Genomic DNA, 22,651 nt, shown 5'->3' on the forward strand with positions numbered 1-22,651 from the left:
ACCATGGGCTATTTTATTTGGATAAGGCAGGAGATGAGCTGGCAGGCAGATCAAGAATAAATAAGGAAGGTAAGTTCAAGTATAGCTTGTTTTATTGCACTTACTTTAGTGCACTTTGCAGATATTATGTTTTTTACAAATTGAAGTTTGTGGCAACCCTGCATTGAGCGAGTCTGTTGGCACCATCTTCTCCAACAGTATTTGCTATTTGTGCCTCTGTGTCACATTTTAATAATTCTTACCATATTTCAAATTTTTTAAGTATTAATATATTTGTTATGGTGATCTGTGATCAATGAGTTTTGATGTTATTATTGTAATTGTTTTGGGGCACCAAAATGAATCACACCCATATAAGACAGCAAACAATTGATAAATGTTGTGTGTGTCCTGACTGCTCCCTGACTGGTCATCTTCCTATCTCTCTCCCTCTCCTCAGCCCTCTCTTTTCCTCAAGACATAACAATATTGAAACCAGGCCAGTTAATCACCCTACAATGGCCTCTAAGTGATCAAGTGAAAGGAAGAGTTGCATGTCTCTAACTTTATTATTTTTATTTTATATTTATTTATTTATTTTTATTTTCGGATGTACATCATAATATATTTCGAATTCTGTGTAGATTACATCATGTTCACCACCTGAAAACTAATTGAAAACACAAAGGCATAAAGATACTTGCACCCCTATGTTCATTGCAGTACTATATACAATAGCCAAGACATGGAAGCAACCTAGGTGCCCATCAAGGGACGAATGGTTAAAGAAGATGTGGTATTTACACATGATGGACTACTACTCAGCCATAAGAAATGATGAAATCTGGCCATTTGTAACAACATGGATGGACCTTGAGGGTATTATGCTGAGTGAAATAAGTCAGAGGGAGAAAGTCAAATTCCATATGATCTCACTCATAAGTAGAAGATGAAAACACTGACAAAGAAACACATAGCAACAGAGATTGGATTGGTGGTTACCATAGGGGAGAGGGGAGGGGGGAGGGCATAAGGGGTGATTAGGCTCACATGTGAGGGGATGGCATGTCTCTAACTTTAAATCAAAAGCTAAAAGTGACTGTGCTTAGTGAGGAAGGCATGTCAAAAGCCAAGACAGGCTGAAAGCTAGGCCTCTTGTGCTAGTGAGCCAAACTGTGAATGCAAAGGAAAAGTTCTTGAAGGAAATTGAAAGTGCTACTTCAGAGAACACACAAATAATAAGAAAGTGAAACAGCTTTATTGCTGATATGGAGAAAGTCTTAGTGGTCTGGATAGAAGATCAAATCAGCTATAACACTTCCTTAAAGCAAAGCCTAAGCCAGAGAAAGACCTTAACTCTCTTCAATTCCGTGAAGGCTGAGACAGGTGAGGAAGTTGCAAAGTAAGAGTTTGAAGCTAGCAGAGGTTGGTTCATGAGGTTTAAGGAAGGAAGCCATCTCTGTAACATAAAAGTGCAAGGGGAAGCAGCAAGTGCTAATTTAGAAGCTGCAGCAAGTTATCCAGAAGATCTAGCTGAGATTGTTAATGAACGTGGCTACACTAAACGACAGATTTCCAAAGTAGATGAAACAGCCTTGTATTTGAAGAAGATGCCGTGTAGGACTTTCATAGCTAGAGAGAAGTCAAAGCCTGGTTTCAAAGCTTCTAAGGAGAGGCTGACTCTCTTCTTAGGGGCTAATGCAGCTGGTGACTTTAACTTGAAACCAATGCTCATTTGTCATTCTGAAAATCCTCTGGTTCTTAAGAATTACACTAAATCTACTCCGCCTGTGCTCTATAAATGAAACGACAAAGCCTGGATGACAGCACATCTGTTTACAACATGGTTTACTGAACATTTTAAGCCAACTATTGAGACCTACTGCTCAGAAAAAAAAATCCCTTTCAAAATTTTACTGCTCATTGACAATGCACCTGGTCGCCTAAGACCTCTGATGGAGATGTACAACGAGATTAACGTTTTCATGCTTGCTAACAAAACATCCATTCTGCAGCCCATGGATCAAGGAGTAATTTCAACTTTTATGTCTTATTATTTAAGAAATACATTTCCTAAGGCTATGGCTCCCATAGATAGTGATTCCTCTGATGGGTCTGGGCAAAGGAAATGGAAAACCTTCTGGAAAGGATTCGCCATTCTAGATGCCATTAAGAACATTCAAGATTCATGAGAAGAGGTCAAAATATCAACATTAACAGGAGTTTGGAAGAAGTCGATTCCAGTCCTCATGGATGACTTTGAGGGGTTCACGACTTCAGCAGAGGAAGTAACTGCAGATGTGGCGGAAACAGCAAGAGAACCAGAAATAGAAGTGGAGCCTGGAGATGAGACTGAATTGCTGCAATCTCACGATCAAACTGGAACGGATGAGGAGTCGCTTCATATAGATGAGCAAAGAAAGTGGTTTCTTGAGATGGAATCTACTCCTGGTGAAGATGCTGTGAAGACTGTTGAAATGACAACAAAGGATTTAGAATATTACATAAACTTAGTTGATAAAGCAGTGACAGGGTTTGAAAGGATTACCTCCAATTTTGAAAGAAGTTCTACTGTGGGTAAAATGTTACCAAACAACATTGCATGCAACAGAGAATTCCTTCACGGAAGGAAGAGTCAATCAATGCGGAAGACTTCATTGTTGTCTTATTTTAAGAAGTTGCCACAGGCACCCCAACCTTCAGCAAGAACCACCCTGATCAGTCAGCAGCCATCGACACTGAGGCAAGACCCTCCACCAGCAAAAAGATTGTGACTTGCTGAAGGCTCAGATGATGGTTAGCATTTTTTTAGCAACGAGGTATTTTTTAATTAAGATGTGTACACTGTTTTTTTAGACATAATGCTATTGAATACTTAATAGGCTACAGTATAGTGTAAACATAACTTTTATATACACTGGGAAACCAAAAAATTTGTGTGACTCATTTATTGCAATATTTGCTTTATTGTGGTGCTCTGGAACCAAACCTGCAATATCTCTGAGGTACGCCCGTGTGAACTTGAGACATTTTCCGTGTCAGCATTCAAGCCTCAAACAATGCAGGGAGATGGGGCTAGGTCACGTGCATAGGGCCTGAGGGCAGGGTGGCTGGTTTATGTGAGGTTTGTAGAGGGCTGTGTCTCTTAACAAAATTCTCCACTTTTCGATTCGAGCCCTTCTTTCCAGGCTTGTCTCTCAGGACTTTTCTTCCTTTACCAACCCAAGACTTCAGACACAAGGATCCCGTGTTGGTGTCCACATACCTTTCCTTTTTTGGGTCCTATTTGTTATGTACATTATTCCCTTCACTTCTGTCCCTGCCTATTGTATTCTCTTCATCTTTCAACAATTCACTTACAATCATATTTCGTCAAGAAGCTTTTTTCAATCCTCCCAGTTACGGTGGATTTCTCCCATCCCCGTGACCCATGACAATTTTATTGTAATAGCTATGTTAATTTGACTGATACTGCACTGAACTATTTATGTGATTTTCTCACATCTGTTGTAAGCTCCATGAAGGCAGCCACCACAATCTGGTCATTTTTGAATCCCCTCTTCCCATCCATTCCCGACCTGCTGTAGCTCAAGTACTAATGATGGATGGATTCTGACATATACAGGCTCAGCCAAAGTTTCTTGAGTAAAATTAAGCCTAAGGGCCTTTGATTTCTTTGATGCATATGTTATTTGAGGTAAGGTAATGAATAAAACCAGTGTGAATGCTGACACAGGGCATTTTACCTCTGCGGTCTGACTTCAGCAGCGTCTGTTCTCCAAGAGCCTTTTAGGACTGGTCAGGGAGACAAGGGAACTACAATGCTAATCAGGAAACAAAGGAGATGCCTCTAAGAGGCCCGAACCCCTCCCACATGATGAGGGACAGAGAAAAGCCAGGATAGGTCATTCCCTTTAGCTCCCCAGCTCTGTGCTTATAGCCACGGTGGACATGAGGCTCCTCATGTGCCCCTTCCCGGGACCGTGGGAGCTCAGTCATTTGGCATGAGTAAGCCTAGTTGGGATGGCTCCTATTCAGCAAATAATCTTTCTGCAACAGATGAACAGGGTGCAGTGAAGTAATAGTTAACAGAAAAGGGAACCTCAAAGAGGACTAGAGAGGAGGCAGGAAGGAATGAGCTCAGAGGGGACAGAGAATGAGCTCAGTCCTCAAGAATGAATCTGACTCAGTATTGGCAGAAAGCTGAAGTATTCCAGGATCTTGAGCAAAGTTTGCAGGACAGTGAGCCTTGTGTGTGGACCAGTGAGGGAACTGGATGATAGGAGCTGTTCTGTGGTGGAAAAGTCAGGAAAATAGCACTGGGAGTCAAGGCCCCTTGGCCTGGAAGCATTAGTGCTTGATGCTAATTGCATCTGCGTTGCCGTCACGTGCTAAGAGGACCTCGGTCTTTGAATGAGCTTGACATTGTGGCCTGAACACGGGTTGACAGCTAGAAATAGTTATGAGTGTACACGCCCTTATTACTATGGCCCCACAACACCAGTATCCTCCAAGGGGAATGTCTTAGTCTGTTCGGGCTGCTATAACAAAACACCACAAATTGGATGGCTTATAAATGAAAGAAATTTATTTTTCACAGTTCTGGAGGTTGGAACTCCAAGATCAGGATGCCACATGGTCAGGTGAGGGCCCTCTTCTGGCCTCAGACTTCTCTTTGCATCCTCATGGGATGAAGGAGCTGGGATCTTTGTGGGGGTCCCTTGTATAAGGCACTAAGCCCATTCATGAGGGCTCCACTTTCCTGAATCAGACATTCCCAAAGGCCCTACCTCCCGGCACCATCACCTTTGAGTGTTAGGATTTTAGCATAAGAATTTTGTGGGGACAGAAACATTCATATGATTGCAGGGCAGGCCATCGCTGCTATAGAATCTTCAGCAATTTGATCCTGAATGTAATGCGCATCTTACTTGGAGAAAAGAATCACAAATTATTTTCTACCCTGAACTTTTCTAGATAGGTTTTAGAAGTAAGCAGAATCTAAATGCTTCCATCGGTAGCACTCTACCTTTCTCACAAGAATATGGCTCAAGGGATCACTATTTAAAGAGGCCTTCTAGTGTAATTATGGGAGTATATGCCTGACTAAGCCCTTTCTTTGCTCTTTGGCAAGGTGTTCAGTTAACATTGTTTGAGTTCAGCTCAGCCATGGAATCATCTAACTGTAGTTCCGACCCTGGAGAGGCAGAGCCGTAGAGGGGCTGCCTTCTCCATATCCTGCAAGGATTGCAAACATCCAGTAAGTCAACTTCTACACAATGCTTGGGGATCCGAAGGGGCTATTTGGGCTATCAATGTGCCAGGAAGAATCCTTAGTTGTTCATTACTAGTGTGGTGGCTCAAAGGACACCCCATATTCTATCTTGATACCTTATTAAAAGTTGGAAAATCTCTATCAGGGTGAGAAAGACAACTTTCGCTTGTTCAGCGTGTGATTTTTAAAAGCCTTAGAGATTCATTCCTAACAAAGTTCTATTCAAAAGAGTCAAAGGCACTCACCACTCACCCACACACGCAGGGAAAGCAGGAGACAGAATAGAGAAGAAATTAGAGCCTCCGGGTGAAAGGAGGAATTTTTGTCTGCTGGCAGGAAGGAGCCCCTCGCACACTGCTGGGGTGATGTCAAGAGAGAGCCACTGCGACCCGTCTCTCTACACCCACTCAGTGGGGAGGAGTAAGATGCACCCTGGATTTTTCAAACATTCGGGTTCTTAAAAACTTAATTCGAAGCACTTATCATAATTTATATGGGATAATCATGGTTGCTAATTGTTTGCCATCCAAAACCAAAAAATATAAAGGCGTTGAATAAGCAGGCAATTATACAGAAGGCCACCTGTCTTCAAACATCCATCCTGGTTTCGACTCGTGGGACAGACAAGATGTTCAGGTCAGGCCAATGACATTGATATCTAGGCATTTCCCGACTAACAGAGTGGGGTCCTGGAAACTGGTCCCTGAAATCATTGGCCTTGTTTTTTACACTCTCCACATTGCTGGTGACCTCTTGGGAAACTACCACTCCTGGCAAGCCGAGGCAACTGCCCAAGACAGCCCCTCCCACCTGATCAACACTTCACCAATCTACATTTTGTTCCAGTTTCATTTCCAGTAAACTCAACCCTTGACTCTAGACTCCTGACCTCGATCCTTTCTCTGTCCCCCTGGAGCTGGTATTTGGACTTTGGCTTTTCTTTCTGCGTACTTTCGCATAGCTAGCCCTTCAACACGCAGCATCCCTTGCTCCCTGGAAAGGCAGAGGATTCCCTTCTTTGACTCTGACTCTACAGAAAATAACGTTTCAGAAAAAACCTTCCCAACCTCAGCCCTCCTGAGGGGAGAGGGTCAACAACTATGTATATATCAGGGTGACAGAAGCAGGTGTATATCTCCTTTCTCCCTTCTCTCTCTTCCTCATCCCTCCCTTGTAACGCACTGCTAGACTAATAAGGAAATCGACAGTGAGACCACAGATATTAAGACCAGCCAAACAGGTGGTCCTGCCTTTACTTTGGCAATGAAAGCCCCTGAGATACCCCGAGATGGTTCATTTCCTTTACACTGCTATTGCATCCCACCAAAAGGAAAAGAGAACACGGATTTTGTCAAGCTTTCCCTACCAATTTACCTTTATGCTGAGGAGAAATTTCATCCCAAAGGGTAATTTATTCAAAAAACTGCAAATGTCTGGGAAGGGGGACTTCTAATGAAAGCACCTTTTAAACTATAACCATATCGTGTCCTGACATTTATAAAGAAGCCTGGAGCCGGAAATAGATTCTTCAGGAGCATGGGATGTGTCTAAACAGCTAGATTAAGTCTATTCTGCTTAAGTTCTGGGCCTCTCCTTGGCAGAGTCTGGGGGTTTCCATGTGGGTATAATTCAGTGCGTTTCTGGACTTGCCTTTGGTTTGCCTGTGGGGCTCCCTTGAGTGGTGCAGCAATGGGCAAGCTGAGACCACATACACATGTGTGTCCTTTCACAGGCAACACAGAAAAGGAAATAACTGGCTCCATTTCTAAGCAAGACAGAAAGCTAACCTTTCACTATCTGTTTTATTCTCCCTTAAAATTCTATTGATTTGGTCTTTCACTTTGCGATTAGGAGAGAATTTAGTTAGCAGCCTAGATGTGCTGCTCTTATATGTATCATTGTTCTTGAATCCACCTTGAAATCCTTGGGTAGAGAGTTGGAACATTTTGGAGAATTCACTAAAAGAAGACAAAAATTTTTATGGCTTGAAGAAACCACAAAGGGTCACAAAGGAAGGTTGTAGGCCCTTCCTTATTCAGCAGGGAACTCTTTAGACAGTTTCGGTGGGGGAGGGCAGGGAGACTTGTGAAGTGGGTGTGAAAAAAATCATTATATAATTCTCCTTAAAAATTGTAGTTTTCCAAGTATCTTCTAAAGAAAACACAACATTGTAAGAAATCATTTAATGTCAGTTGGAGCCACTAGGGTAGAGAATAATCTTTTGAGACTCAAGTGTCCCACGCAAATAATTTGAAACAAACTGAGATTTAGAGGCCAAAAAGAAGGGTGGGTGGTAAGATGGTTAGATGGCACCCAGGGAGGTGTTTTTCTTGTTGAGAAGCAGCCGCACAGGCTTTCACGCTGATGCAGGAGAGCGGCCTCCTCATCTAGGAGGATGTATGGGATGAGCTGCGGAAGAGATGGAGGGGAGAGACAGATCAATTGTACTTCTCTTGGCAGAAAGGAGGCTGTGCATGGAGAAAAATTACACAGATTAGATTAGAGATTAGATTAGATTAGAGAGAGGCTATCATTCATGCAAAGATGGTACCCATTTTGGAAGGCGAGATGACAACAGAAGTGCCTCCAAGGGCCAAGCCAGCTATGGAAATGGCGGCAGAGCTGCCCAACTGGAGGGCGCAAGCCCAGCCTGCAGGGGGCAGGACTGCTCGGTCCCAGCCGGCCATCACCATCTGCAAACGCAGGCCTGAGCAGCCAGATCTTCTGACATTTCAAGAAAAGCCAGAAAACTGGAGTTGGATTTGAAATCTCACCTACTTTAAAAGGTCGGCAACGCACCTAAAACCTTTTTAAAACGTTGTTCTGAGGACTTCTCTGACGTTGACACTTTGCAGTCACATATAAAAGACTTTCATTAAAGCAAAGGAAGAAGGGAACCGTGTTTTTAGCACAAAAGACAGAAGGAAATTGCAAATTGCAAGTCACTGGCAAGGGTTTTTATGAGAAAACTTCTCTACAGCCTCAATGTTGCAGCCAAACACTGAAAGGTTTCTAACCTCAAGTCTGGAAGTTAAAACCAGAGTGATATTAAATAGTGATTAATAACAGTTGAAGCTGAATACAAAATCACTTCTACACAGCAGGAGGTTAACTGTTTATGCTGTTTGTGAATCAGAAGTTATCCTCTGGTAGAAAATTCATGAATGACTGAATTACATATTTTATGTCCGGTCTCTCTGTGATTCGCAGTTTAACCATTTGGTCCACATTATCGTAAATGAGGTACCACTGCTCACCTGGGAGCAGCTATTGAAATCTTGGACAGAATGTCTAGAAAGAAATAACAAGCCCTTTTAGAGCAAGCCTCGGAACCTCCAACTTATAAATTGATGGGAATTTTCAGTGCGATTGGAGGTTTTTTCCACCCTCTATTGAGTGTGAATATTGCTTCATCTCACAGCAATCCTGCTCAAGGTAGTAACATTTATTAACCTCTCTAGCTTTGCAACCTATAATGAGGTACCTGGTAGAGTTAAATATGGGAGAAACTCCTTCTGTTACATCCTTGTGGTGGATCAGATTATCATCCAGAAATATTCATTCCCGCCCCACCTTCGCCGTCATGGGCAGAGTATTCTTCCCTGACTTTTGACTCTGGGCTTTGCTTTAGTCAATATAATGTTAGGTGACATGATGTGATCAAAGGCTTGGAAAGCCCCTGTGTGCTTGGCTGGTTCTCTCCATCTGCAATCTCCATGAGAGGTGCTTTCTCTCAGTAACTACTGCCTCTTCAGTCCCAAATGAACACATATGGAGCAGAGCCACCCCAGCCAGACCCGACTAGGTCCACAGTTGAAACAATACACTCAACCGAGCCCAGCGTAGATGAGCTGCCCCAGCCAACTCACAGAGCCAGGAGAATAAATAAATGTTCTTTTAAGAAACTGAGTTTGGGGAAGGTTTTGTTATTCAGCATTATTTCTAGCACTAGCTAATTGATATAATCCTTTTCATAGTGAATTAGGCTTTTTGCCTTTTAATTGATCCCTACACTTGGTTTATTTAGCTGGAGTGTAGGCATTCCACTCAAGATGTGGGGAGAACTGGACGATATTGAGAGGGTCTAGGTTAAACAATGGGTCTGCTTTCAGGCAGGATACTGAGGGTCCACCTGCCACCATCAATTAAAGGTCAGCTTAAGTAGAACCTGGGTATCGTCCTCTTCTTAACCCTCTATTCCATCTCTCCTGTCCACCATCCAACCATTCACTATCTATCCTGTTCATTGTACTTCTTGCTTATGTCTCAAGTCTTTCCAAAGCTCTTCGATCTCATTGCCAGCAATCCTTGGCCAGTTCATCATCTCTTGCTTGGATTAGTACAAACAGCCTCCACTTTGCCTCCTTCCGTTCTGTGTTGCTTCCTCTCTCCCCACCAGCTTTAAAACACTTCCATGACTTCCCATTTTCTTTAGGCTAATGCCAGCTTCCTAATTACAGCTTCCAAGGACCTTTAGGATCTGGTTCCTGCTTACCTTGCTAGCGTCTCTTACCACCTGCCCCCTAATATACCCCAACCCTCACATCTCACCCTCTAACCTTCAGTCCCATCGAGCTTCCTTCTGCCCCTTGACAGTGCCACGATCTCTTTGGGCCTTCACGCTTCCCCTCTCATGACACCCTTCTCTCTTTCTGTCATTTCAATTCTCACATTCACAGTGGGTTTATGAGACAGTCTGAGCTCAGAAAAGTGAAAACTTAACAGATTTTTCCCCTATCGCTTCCCCAATTAAGATAAACCAAATTTCCCTTTTCTACTCCATATTGAAAAATTGGGCAGATTTCATAACTACTTAACAAAATACTGTTATCAAAAACTTTATCCAGTTTAAACCACCAATCCCCAATCTAACTTCAGTTCCCTTCCCCTTGGCGACAGCAGGCTTTCAGCATGAAGGTCTTGGAGTGAGGGGAGGCCTGAGCTCTTAGTTTGGAACGGAGGAGGTGGGGGCATTGGCTGACTCTGGGACACCTTTCCTCTCCTTCTGGGGTTTCCAGAGTATTGGGCTGGAGACAATGGAGAGAAGGAAAGGGACAAGTGTCTCATACATAGATGGCATTACAGCCAATGCCCTCAGTATAGCAGACATCCAAATGCTGATTATTTGGGGGGTATATAGTGCAAATTTATTGGAGGCTCCTGTAGAGGAGACATCTATCATGTATTTCCTTGATGGGATTGACCTCTAGACCCCTCTTCTAAGTCCTCCAATTCACATCCCCCCAGCAGAATACCCCCATTGCTTTTGGGATAGCTGATTGGGCTCTTGTTACCAGTGGACTGCCCTCCTGGATGCGGCACGCATGATTTTAGCCAAATATGTAAATAACTCTACTGAAGTTGTGCATAAAAGAAAACTAGGCAATATTTTTTTCTAAAAATTAAGCAATATATTTTGCTAAAAAAAATGGTTTGCTGGTAAATTTTGTTTCCTGTCTACTGGCTGAACATGGCAATAATCAAATGATTAGGAAGACATTTGCCCTGCTAGTGTTAAAAAAAAGAAGCAATTCTAGAATAATTTGATTATTTGTTTCTGTCCTGCCCACAGTGTTTAAGTTTTCCTGGTTTCAGTGAAGGAGGGTGAGCATTTTGGATTGTTTGTCCTGTTAGCAACCATTCTGTAGAAGGCCTGGAGTAGACGGGTCCTGAGTCCCTGTGAGGCTAGGACAGGGTGTTCAATCAGCCCTACAACAAGGAGCCACCCAGGTAATGAGATCTCTGGCTGGGAAAATAATGTCTGGCCCTTCTGGCTCTTCACCTCTCAGATGCTGCCAGATGAAATGAGATACAGTGACTTTCTGGTGTTTGATTCCATGCACGACTGGAATTACACCACTACGGATTGCCAAAGCGTGAGGCCAGGTCCCTCCCCTGCAGATTGGAGATCAGGGGCATGTAAACCTGTAAGGAAGAGTGTGTCTGAACCCATCCATCTGCCAACCCACCCTCTCTTTTCTTCATTCTGCCAGGGCCACCCGCCTCCCATTTGCCCACACGCTAAGATGGGTCCCTATCCAAGCAGGTAGCACACTGAATGCTTCCCAGACCTAGGATAGTTTGTCTTTGTCTTTTGGTCTTTTTGGTCTTCTCAGAGAGGTAGACTCTGGGGTCAGACTTGCTCTGCCACTCACTACTTGAGCAATCTTGTTGAGCCTCAGTTTCCTCATCTGTAAAAGGGGATAATAACAGCACCCGTCTCTTAGTGTTGTGAAGATTAAATGAAGTAACACATGAAAGCACTTGGATTAGTGCCCGGCTCACAGAACACATTGTACACATGTTAGCTGTTGTTATTATTCCTGGTGCCTCCCAGGACTTAGTCACTTTCCTTGCTTGGCCCTGATCTGTTTTCTCCTGGCTCTTGGCCTCCAGTCTAGGTCTGACACCTGAATGTCAGATAAGCCTCCTATTGGCTGAATCCCACTGAAAGCCAGAGGGCACAGGAGCCCACCGGTGTGTCCATTTCCAGATGGAACTGAGACTTGTCCAAAGTCACATCACTAGTTGGTGGCAGAGTGGGGATGGGTCTGGGCTGACTCCTGTTGAGCTCTCGGCAGAGCTGCCTCAGTGGGGTTCATGAAGTCCAAAGTGGTCATGGCATCCATTTCCCTTTCTTTTTTAGAAAATAAACAAACGAAATTATTTAAATATACCTTGCCTTTAAAAATGAACTGTGTATTGCTGGTTGGAGTCTAAAGTTGTAGTCAGCAAATGAAGACAATTTAGCAACTATCAAAAGTCAAATGCATGAACCCTTTGAGCCAGCAATTCCCAGTTCTAGAAATTTATCCTACATGTATACCTGGAAACGTAAGAAATGATCGATGTATAAAGTTATTCATTGTGAGAGCATTGCTTGTAAGGCCAGAGATTGGAAACAACTTAAATGTCCACAAAAGGTAAGAGTTTAAATAAATTATAGTATATCTGTACAATCAAATGGAAGCATAGGCATTAAGGAGAACAAGGCATCTTTTTTTATACTGATATAGACTGATCTTCAAGATGTATTTTTTTTTTTTTTTGAGGAAGATTAGCTCTGAGCTAACTACTGCCAGTCCTCCTCTTTTTTGCTGAGGAAGCCTGGCCCTGAGCTGACATCGTGCCCATCTTCCTCTGCTTTATATGTGGGACGCCTACCATAGCATGGCGTGCCAAGCGGTGCCATGTCCACACCTGGGATCTGAACTGGCGAACCCCGGGTCACGGAGAAGCAAAACGTGCGAACTTAACTGCTGCGCCACTGGGCCAGCCCCTCAAGATGTATTATTAAGTGAAATAAATAAATAACATATAATTCATACATATGTAAATATATAATATATATGTGTAAGTTATATAATACATACATATAAATTATATGTGCATAGTATATCCATGGCAGGAGACCAAACAACTCTAAATTATCCACAGGGAGAGAAACTGGGCTAGTCAGAGGGTCAGAAGAAGATTTTTACAGTATGCTTCTTTGCCACATTGAGCAAATGAAATGTGTTCCTTATTCAAAAATAAATAAATACATACATTGTTAATGGAACCACATGAGAGTCAGATCCCAAGTCAAGTGAACATGTGTGGTGATCACTAGACATCAGAGGAGCCTGCCCAGGACTCTGGCACTTGGTTTATTGCTTGGCTAAACCATCTAGCTGTCCCAAGATGTTTGACCATTGTACAATTTCACTTGTTTGTTGTCTTAGTCAAATATTGTTCAATTATTCATACAATGCACCCCTGGTTAGACAGAAAGCATAAGAAACCAATGGAGAAATACAACAAATTAATGAGGAGCATAAAGATGATATTGATTCTGCAACTTCGCCTCAAGAGAATGTACACCAGGTCTGAAGTTGTATGCATCTGATCAAAACTTTTCACAACACATAGAGATGTCTCTAAGGACCTCAAATACCAATGTTAAACAGGAAACATCCAAGCCATGATCTTATCCGGTTTGGCTTTTCTTTTATTGGGGTCTGGCTGGGCTTCCCCACTGTCCAGAAGATTCTGTACAAGAATTAGCTTCTGTAAGAATCTGTGGAAGAATTATTCGTGAGATAAATGAACCCCTGCTGCTGATCACCCGAGAGCGGGCCTGGGTTGCCCAGGGGAGAAGCAGCTCTGTTGTGAGTTGCCTTTGACAATTGGGTGCATCCATTCTATTGATTTTTAATTCAGGGCTTATAGCTGAAATCACTGCTTTTCTATTCTTCCAGTTCACTTCATCCTAATACATACAAGATGTCACTTCTGACTGGTGGCCACCAGGTCCTCTTACTTGACCTGTTTCTGCTGCTTAGGGGAATGTCTGCCCCTCTCTCAGTGCTTCTTAGGTGCCTGGACAGAATTTGTCTATGTCGTACAGCCTATATTTTAAGTCATTTAAGCCCAAGCATACCCTCTACATCTGGTGAAAATTCATCCAGTCGTTTTTATGTGATATAACAGGAGACAAACCCAAAGACACAACCTTCATCTATATAGATGTCTACTGTCTACCCTGCGATGCATTATTTGTGGTGAAGAGCTTATAGATAGTAATCCACAATCCTTTATTTTTTCTCGTCATTTGGAAAAAAAGCTATAAAATGACATAAATAAACCTTTTTTGTCTATTTTAATGCTATGACACATAGTTAACTTTAAATGTATGTAATATACCTGCAATCCAAAAATAACAAGGCAGATAATTTTGTAGTTCATTTGTTAACAAATAATTGCATACTTCATTTAAAGAATGAAGCACAGAGGTCATTTATTAAATGAGGAAGGAGAATTTTTTTAAAAGTTGTGGTTAAAAATCACATGAGTCACTCTTCAATTACTTACAAAAATATTTTTTAGCTTAAAATCACTTTTTTCTTACCCTATGAGAAAAAAATGACATTTAAGATGCTAAAGGAAGTTTTCTTGAGATTGTATTTTTCCTGGAAAAGAATTTATGAATCAGAAACAAAAGCGTGCAGGGGAAAGTGCTTCCCGAAGGAAAGAGAAGTGCCCGGACTCAGGGTGTCCAGTGACATCCCCGGGAAGTGAACGCCTCTCTGCCCCTCCTCTCTACTGTCTGCCCTTCTCCCGCTCTGCTAGCAGCCAACAAGACACACACTGTTCCCCAAAGTAGCTCTTTTAAGGTTTCGTTTATCCTGGCCACTTATCAACTAAATAGCAAGTAGTATTAAGCACGTAATCTGTGTCAAAACACTCAATAATAGGAATGACAACTGTCACTGCCATCGTCTTTAAAACCCTCCCCTAGGCTAAATAGATAAATAAGCAAATACATTAGTTAATGAGGGGAAAGTAGAATTCGTGGCAAAAATGAGTCAGCTAGAACACAATCTTATAGGGATTAGCAGATGTCATTAGAAGAGAAATGACAACTGTGAGAGCATTTCCATCCCAGTCTGTGCCAACGAAGTGTCTGGCAGGGCCCCCAGACCCCTTAGCACACCAGCGTGGGTGTCCCTGGGCACGCCCATCTCTGAGCTCCAACTTGGATCTTCTCTTCTGGGTAACCCCATTCCAGAACCTCTTCAGAAAAGGTGCTGCACAAATGCTAATGACACTTTGTAGAAGCGTTGACTTGAGCTCTTACCTGGGAATCTGGCTTATCTTTAGCCCCAAAACCTTGGTGTGAGTTTTTAGGAGGCCACATTTCTCACCTTTGTTAGAGGACAGAAACATCTACCATGCCCCTCAGGGAAAGTGAACCTCGCTCTCTTCTCCTCAGGTGCTCCCGGAACTCCAGGGAGCAGGAATTCTAGCACTCGGGGAAATCTCTTCTATTTTCACTAAGAGGAGTTAGTTGCTGCTGTTTCTGGGCAAAGGGGAGCCAGGAGTAGAAAATGCATTTTGCAAATTAAAAAAAAAAGGTCTTACAACCTTCTTTGAGAAATGGCTGTTCGCTAAGTTAATTATTTAGGCTGTGAGTACAGACACAAGACAAAGGGGAAATGTGAGCTAGTCCTTTGGAGTTATTAGTCCTAATTCTAAACACTTAGCAATGGCCTCGTTTACTTTCAGTGACTTTCTCTAAGAGTGCATGGGCCTCAAACAAAATTCTGCTAAATGCAATGTGGTATCCTGGGGAAGATCCTGGAACAGAAAAAGGGCCTGGTTAGTGGGAAAACTAGGGAAATCCACATGAAGTCTGGAGTTTAGTTAATAGTGATGGTAATGTAACGTTAACGTCAGGGAAGCTGGGCCTGGATGTATGGAAACTATGGGTACTATCTTTGCAACTTTTCTAAAAATCTAAAATTATTCCAAAATAAAAGCTTTATTTAAAAAACCTCATAGTTCTGGAGGTTGCTTCCCCATTTGAAGTGTCTACTCACTCTTGATAGGGATGGGAATGAGGAGTCCAGAGCCACAGCCAACAGGAAGTGACAAGATGAGCCATTGGGTGCAGAGGTTGACCGAGGTGGACAGCAATTTGATTTGCTCAGCGTTGGCATTTTGGAAGATTTGCCTTCTTAGATCCCCTTTCCCTCAATTACACGATTTCAGTTTGCATGATTTGGATGGGGCAGCACTCCTAGATAGACATGGCTGTGGGCACAGTGCTGGCACACAATAGGCTTTCAAGAAATGTTTGCCAAATACACGTTTGTAGAATACATGGGTTGGCTGACTTTTCCTAGAGCGACGTTTGATAATGTGCTATTTATTACTCCTCTGTATGTAACCTCTCTCAGCTCTCTTTGCCTTTCTATTCTCAATCCTTCCTTCCCTCTCATGCTTTTCCCTTTGAGAACTCAGCTCTCACTGGTTCCTAGTGAGCCCACCTTCGGCTGAAAAGGGGTTATTTGTGGAGGTTGTGTAAGAGAAATGCCTCTGTAGCACTGGTGACCAGGCTGTGTGGCCCTGTTGTGTCACTTGTACCCGCCATGAGAGCAAATGTTCCCCTGGTTACTAAAGCTGTGCTATGAAGGAGCTGAGAGACCAAAGCAGAAAGCCAAACCCGCGCAGGGACAAGATGAAATAGAGATATAAATTCAGTTGCGGTGGAAAAAGGAAATCTGGGTCACCTACGGCAGGTGACGATGTCTGTCTGTGCCTGGCTGGGAAGGTTCAAGCCTCGTTCCTCCAAACCACACACACATCCCAGGTGGATAGCTTGGGATCCAGAAGGTGACTCTGTGAGTCTGTCTTACTCCTTAGGGAGGATGGTCAGCTTACAGGGGGTCCTTAACCCTGGGCGACCAGAGAACGTGGCACACAGGTGCCTGATAAATATGACAACGTGAAGTACTGGGCAGAGGACTGTGAGAGTCCCACAGAGTCATGATTCTCAGGCCCGGGTCTCCAGTAAATGCTTTGGGAGGGCTCCTCTGAGCTCAGGGTTTTCCCTCTGAGCCCGGGATTTGCAGGACATACCTGCCCCCTCCTCTCCAAGCTTCTGTAGACCGACGCTCTCTTTCATAAACAAACTGCCACTAACCACCGACGAGGAGCACGTGAGCAGCTCTTCGTGCTGTGGACGAGGAGTAAGGGAGCTTGTAGCGTCAATCAGATGAACACTGGCTGGGTCAGGGGCTTGGAGTTCTTGATTCAAGTTCTGCCTCCGTCATTGGCAACTTTAAGATTTTGTTTCCTAATTTAACATCTTGAAGGGTCTCAGTTTTCTCGGATATAAAATGAGACTCCCCAAGATGGCTTATCTTCTATTTCTAACAGAGTACAAATGAATTTACTGGCTGGGTCTGGAAATTAGAACTTAGAATTAGAAATGTTCATATCTGAGCGCTCCCACTAACTCGTGCAGGACATTTCACTCCTCTGACCACTTTTCCTCCCATAAAAATAAGCACTTGAGTTTTTAATCTAAAAAAAGACCATTTCTAGGTTGACTTACCTTTGACCTTCATCTAAGGGCAGCAAAAGGGGTAAATCTTGACAAGGGTATTTCCATGATTTGTTTCTGTTCCTTTTTTCCCTCTGATGCCATACGAAATTGGGGCAACTGACTGGTTTTATGGGTATGTCTTGAAGGTACTATACAGAGGAATAATTCACAAAAGTTGCCTAAATGTATTATTCCAGTAGTTAAAGTTCTTCAATTCTTTCGGCCCTACCAGCCTTTTAAATATTGCTCCTTCTTCACACCCCAAATTCCAGCCACTCTGGAGAATCTACTGGAGTCCGCCATTCTAGCCTCTCACGCCCTTGACGTTCTCAAGCTTTCCTTTCAGGTTGAAATATCTTTTCTCCTATCCCTACCCCGCTCATTTGTTTTTTCTCCACCTGGGGGATTCTTTTGAGAAGCTTCTCACATATCAATTGCTGGGTAATCTTTTCTTGGCTCCCCCACCCCCACCCACCTCGGTCTACTAGGAAGAATGTGGCCTTTCCTTTTCTGTCCCCCTTTCCCATTCCACTGTTGTGTCAGGATATTTATCATGCCACTGGACAGCTAGTCATTCCCCAGTGGCTCCTCTAACAGCTTGTCATTCCCTTCAGGGCAGGGCTCTGTGCCCTGGCATTTATCACAGTTTCTAGCCGAGCCACTTGGAATTAAAAACCTTACTTCAGTTCGGTTTGAGGAAGTGAAGATAAGGGCCAGGGAAGGTTGAAGCCAGTCTCCCCACATTGAGGAGGGCTCGTGTGGTGAGATTCCCCAAATCAAGCTGTGTAAGAGATTTGTCCCCTCAGCACATGCCCTGGTGTTCTTACAGTGCTTTTTGAAAGGAACTGGGAAGCAAAATCCATAACCCCAGTCTAATCATTAGAAAAACATCAAACCCAATTTGAGAGACATTCTTAATACCTAATCAGCACTCTTCAAAACTATCAAGGCAATGAAAAACAAGGAAAGACTGATAGACAGTCATTGATTGGAGGAGACTAAGGAGATGTGGCTACTAAAGGTACTGTGGCGTCCTGGCCTGTGCCTTCCACCAGAACACAGACAGTGGTAGGAGAACTGGCAAAATCCAAATAAGCCTGTAGTTTGTTCTAAGAATATGATATTAATGTTAATCTCTTAGTTTTGATACATGGCCATGATAATTTTATTTACCCTAATTCTACCCTAATCCCCCTGTAGGAACTCTCTATACTATCTTTGCAACTCTTCTGTAAACCTAAAATAATTTTAATAAAAAGTTTTAAAAATTAAAAAAGAGAAAAAGGACCTGGGAAACCTGGAAACAGCACAATTTGAACAGAAGGGTAGAGCGGGCACACCTCTTCCAGACCCCAACATCGAGAGCTGAGAACGGGGCGGGTACTGAACACAGCAAGGGAATGAAAGGCGGGTCGTGGCTGTGCTTTTCCACGTGGTGCATTCTAGAGAAAGCGTCACTGTGCAGCTCACGGGTGACATGGCCCTGCCTGTCACTCAGCAGCCCCAAATGGCATGTACTCAATGACAGACATGTGCGTCAAACCACAGCAGAGAGCAGCCTGGGGGAGCTTGGGGCAGCTTCCACAGATCGGAAGTAAGCTATCAAAATCAGCCCCTGCAGGCTGGGGATGCTGTCCTGTCTCACTGTTCTGTTCCTCCAGGAATCAGGGACGGCTGGCAGCATGTGAGCCTCGGCTGGCAGTCCCCTTGATCCGCCATAGAGCTGCTGAGAAGGAGAGAGAGCTTTGGGGTGTTCCCCGCTAGTCCTAACAAGTGTGAAAAGGGTCCACTGGAGCCTGGTGGGGGAGTCAAGATGCTGGGCACCACATCCTCAAATATCTGGCCGTCTTATCTGGAGACTCTGGGGGCTGATATAAGGATGGGGGTGGTGGAAGAGGAACTATCTGCTTTGCTGTCGTCCTCCTCAAAGCCCCCTATACCTGGGAGAGGCCCTACTTGATGGCATCTTCTCTTCATAAGACTAATTGTCATTTCTATGACAGCAGCTAACATTAACTGAGAATGTATTGCATCCTTTATAGGATTATCTGCTTTAATTCTCACAACAGTCTTATAGGGTGGGTGCTATTATTGTCTCCATTTTATAGATGAGATGATTAAGGTCTAAATTAGTTAAATGACCCGCCCATGTTTACTCAACTAATAAGTGCTGAGGCAGGGACTCAGACCCAGGGTGTCCGGTGATTTTAGCCACGCTGTACTTCGTCCACCCAAGACCTGGAGAGAAAACAGAAAGCGGGGCCACATGGGTCAAGTGGGGCCAGGTGACACAGGAGTACCCGAGGCAGCCACTTCAGAGGTACTTCTTGACCCAGAGAGTAAGAAACCACTTGGAAAGCTTCTCAACCGACCCCGCTGGGTCAAGTGTCTGGAGTAGGGGCTCACGTAAGCAGGGTTCTCTGGGCGGCCACACAGCATGACCCAAACTCAAGGGAGGGGCTGTAGCCATAGCAACCATGGTATACTCTAATCTCTGCTCCATAGAAAGAAGAGAGTTTTATCCTAAAAAGCAACTGCCAGGATAATTTACCATTGACATTCAACTTGGATAGGAAAAAGCCAGTGGAGAAATTTGGTGATTGAAATATTGCCCCTCGACCACCCAGAGTTGTAAAGGAAGAGGGACTTGGGGCTCAGACAGTTCGGGTCTCCCGCCAGGAGCCCTCAGGGCAGGTTTGCCATCTAGCGTCACGCTGTTCACTGAGACCCTTGAAGCCTTGCCTTCTTCTGTCCTGTTGGAGGCCACAATTTCGTTCCTCTCACACTGGCTCACTTACAATGTTAGTAAGCAATTTAAGAAGCGAATTATACTAATTTTGCTTATCTCTGAAGTGTGAAATTTTAGAAGATGGTGCCAAATGAATGATCATATCTATTTCTCAGTTTTTTTGTGCTTTCTTTTTAGTTTGTTCATTCTTAAAGACACTTCTTTGCTGTGCAAATTTCACTAAGCAAAATGGAAGATGAAAACCATTATAAAATTATCTAGAGGCACAGGTTTCGAATGCCAGTAAGAAGAAGAAAGAGACTTCCATGGATCTGTAAATGCAGATTTTTTTTGTCCACAGAAATTCCAGGCCTATTGTTCTTTATGTAGATGGTAGAGACACCAGCTAGGGTATCAGCTGCAACAAATTGGCATAAATTTACTTCTGAAACAAAGTTGTCGTTGGAGGTAGGACGTAACTTCATCTTACATGCAAATTTGAGTCTAAAGTCAGTGCACTGGTCATGAAAATTGGATGTGTTCAAAGCTATTGTTGAAAAATTTTTTAACTATTCCATAAAGAACAGTCTCTATGATATGTGGTATGCAACCTGCATCGTGTAGTTCTCACCACAAATTCACTGCATAACAACCACACCCAACATCTCCATGGAAGACAGTAAGCATTTATTCATCCTTCACGTGCTTGTGGGTCTGTTGCAGCCTCTCTGCTCCATGTGCCTCCTTCTGGGGCCCAGGCTGGAGAGACAATTAGCCATGTAGGGTACATTCTCCCCATGGTGACGGCAGATGCACAAGAGAATGAGCCCAACCACGTGAGTGTGTTTTAAGCCTCTGCTTTTGAAGTGCATCAACGTTTGCTAACATCCTGTCGGCCAAACAAAGTCACGTGCCCAAGCCCAAATCAAGGGGCAGGGAGGTACATTTCTCACACCATGAGGCCGTGGCCAAACGTGGCTGTCTAGCACTGCTACCCAGCAGTGAAGAAACAGAACAAAGACTGCAATTTACCACAAGTCCTTAAAGTATAGTATTTTTAATTTTATGTAAAAGACAGTGTTCTAGCTCAGTGAAAGCAAGTTAAATCTGTGCGTGATAAAGACAATATATTTCCTCAGCTTTTGGGTCCGTTTCCTTGTTATACATGCCCTCTGATGACCAGAGAGATGTGTCTGCGAGAACTGACTCAGCAGCCCCAAAGCCGGCCTCCCCCCAGAGACTCTCTGCAGAGAGGGCCCTCCCTGCTCCTGCTCGCCGCTGTGGCTGTAACTCCCAGGGCTCCCCTACGGGTACCGCCCTGCTCCTTGCTGCTGCCTTGCCCTCTGATCCCGCTCCTGCCCTCCCCTACTCCCTTGGGCTGCCCAGGTGAGACTTCTGTTTACCCCCAGGAGCTGGACAGCTTCTCCCCGCTTCCATTCCAAGACGCCCAGAACCCTGGACCTCAGGGTCACTTGGAAGTGAGGGTGGACAACGCAGACTTGAAAATCCTACTTATCCCTAAAATGTCCAGCAAAGCAAAAATGGTCTAGTAGTCAGGATTCCCTGAGGATAAAAGGTGACACTCAGTATTTCAAGTAGAAAGAGATTTAATCCAAAGAACCACATGACCACTGAGTAGGGCTGGGGAAGTCTGCTTTCAGGAAATCTGGAAGAGCAGGAACCACCGGGAGCGGCCAGGCGGACTCCAGCTGCCCAGAGGCCCAAAGCCGGTGGTTCTCAAGAGGGCGTCCCCAAGCCCAGGGGAGCCACCAAGGACCTCACAGCGTGTGGGTCTCAGGTGGGACTTCCTCTCCCCCAAAACCCATGACGTATCATCTCAGCTGCCTGACAGAATTCTTTCTTCTACTTTTCACTGGAAAACTCTCTGAACCATACTGGGAAAAGAAATTGCAGACTTTTCTCCGGCAATGCAGATATATAAATAGAATCACACAGTATTTGTCCTTTTGTATCTGGCTTAGTTCACTGAGCGTAATGTCCTCAAGGTCCATCCATGTGGTAGCACGTGTCAGAATTTCCTTCAGAGGGTGCTTTTTAAAAAATCACCCAGATGGTGATATTAGTTCTAGAACTTGCGTTGCACTAGTGGGCCCATTTTTTATATTCATTTATCTAAACTGAAGAATAACATTCATAGTTAAGAGATTATTTTACTTTAATACTATATTTTTAAAAAAGTTTCCTGTGATTATTATACTATTCAACTAAACCCAATAGAGTACCAAACTGAAGTTTTTATAAGACTCTTCTTCATGTTAAAATCTGAAAAAGCTCTTCCTTCAGTTCTACCTAAATGAAGGAGAAGAATTCTCCTGGCATTTATTTTCCTCCTCTGTGGTTTCTTGACTTTGTTCATATATTATTTTAAATTAAAGAAAGTCAGACAGTCTAATCATAAATCCTATTGGAAAATCTTAACCATAAACAATTATTCTCATCCCATTCTCTTCAGTATTAGAAGAATTTATGAAACATATAGAATATGCTTGTAACATAAAGGAAATAATTAGTTATAGCCCTCAGGGAAATTCAGTGATTCTAATGAAGTAAAAGTTAAGAAATTTGAGTTCAAAGCCCTCTGGGCTCCTGGAGTTCAACCATTCATTGATTTGCTGATTTACTCAGCAAGCACGCACTGAGCACTTGCCCTGTGCTGGGTGAAATGGTGCGTGGGTCCCGCTCTCAGTGGGTCCCAGTCTGGTAGAGGAGCTCATGGTTGTAGACCAAACTCTCAGAACTGCCATTCTTCAACTACACCTAGCACACAAAAATTCCC

Source organism: Equus caballus, chromosome 20 (genome assembly GCF_041296265.1).
Source record: "Equus caballus isolate H_3958 breed thoroughbred chromosome 20, TB-T2T, whole genome shotgun sequence".
Classification (NCBI taxonomy): domain Eukaryota; kingdom Metazoa; phylum Chordata; class Mammalia; order Perissodactyla; family Equidae; genus Equus; species Equus caballus.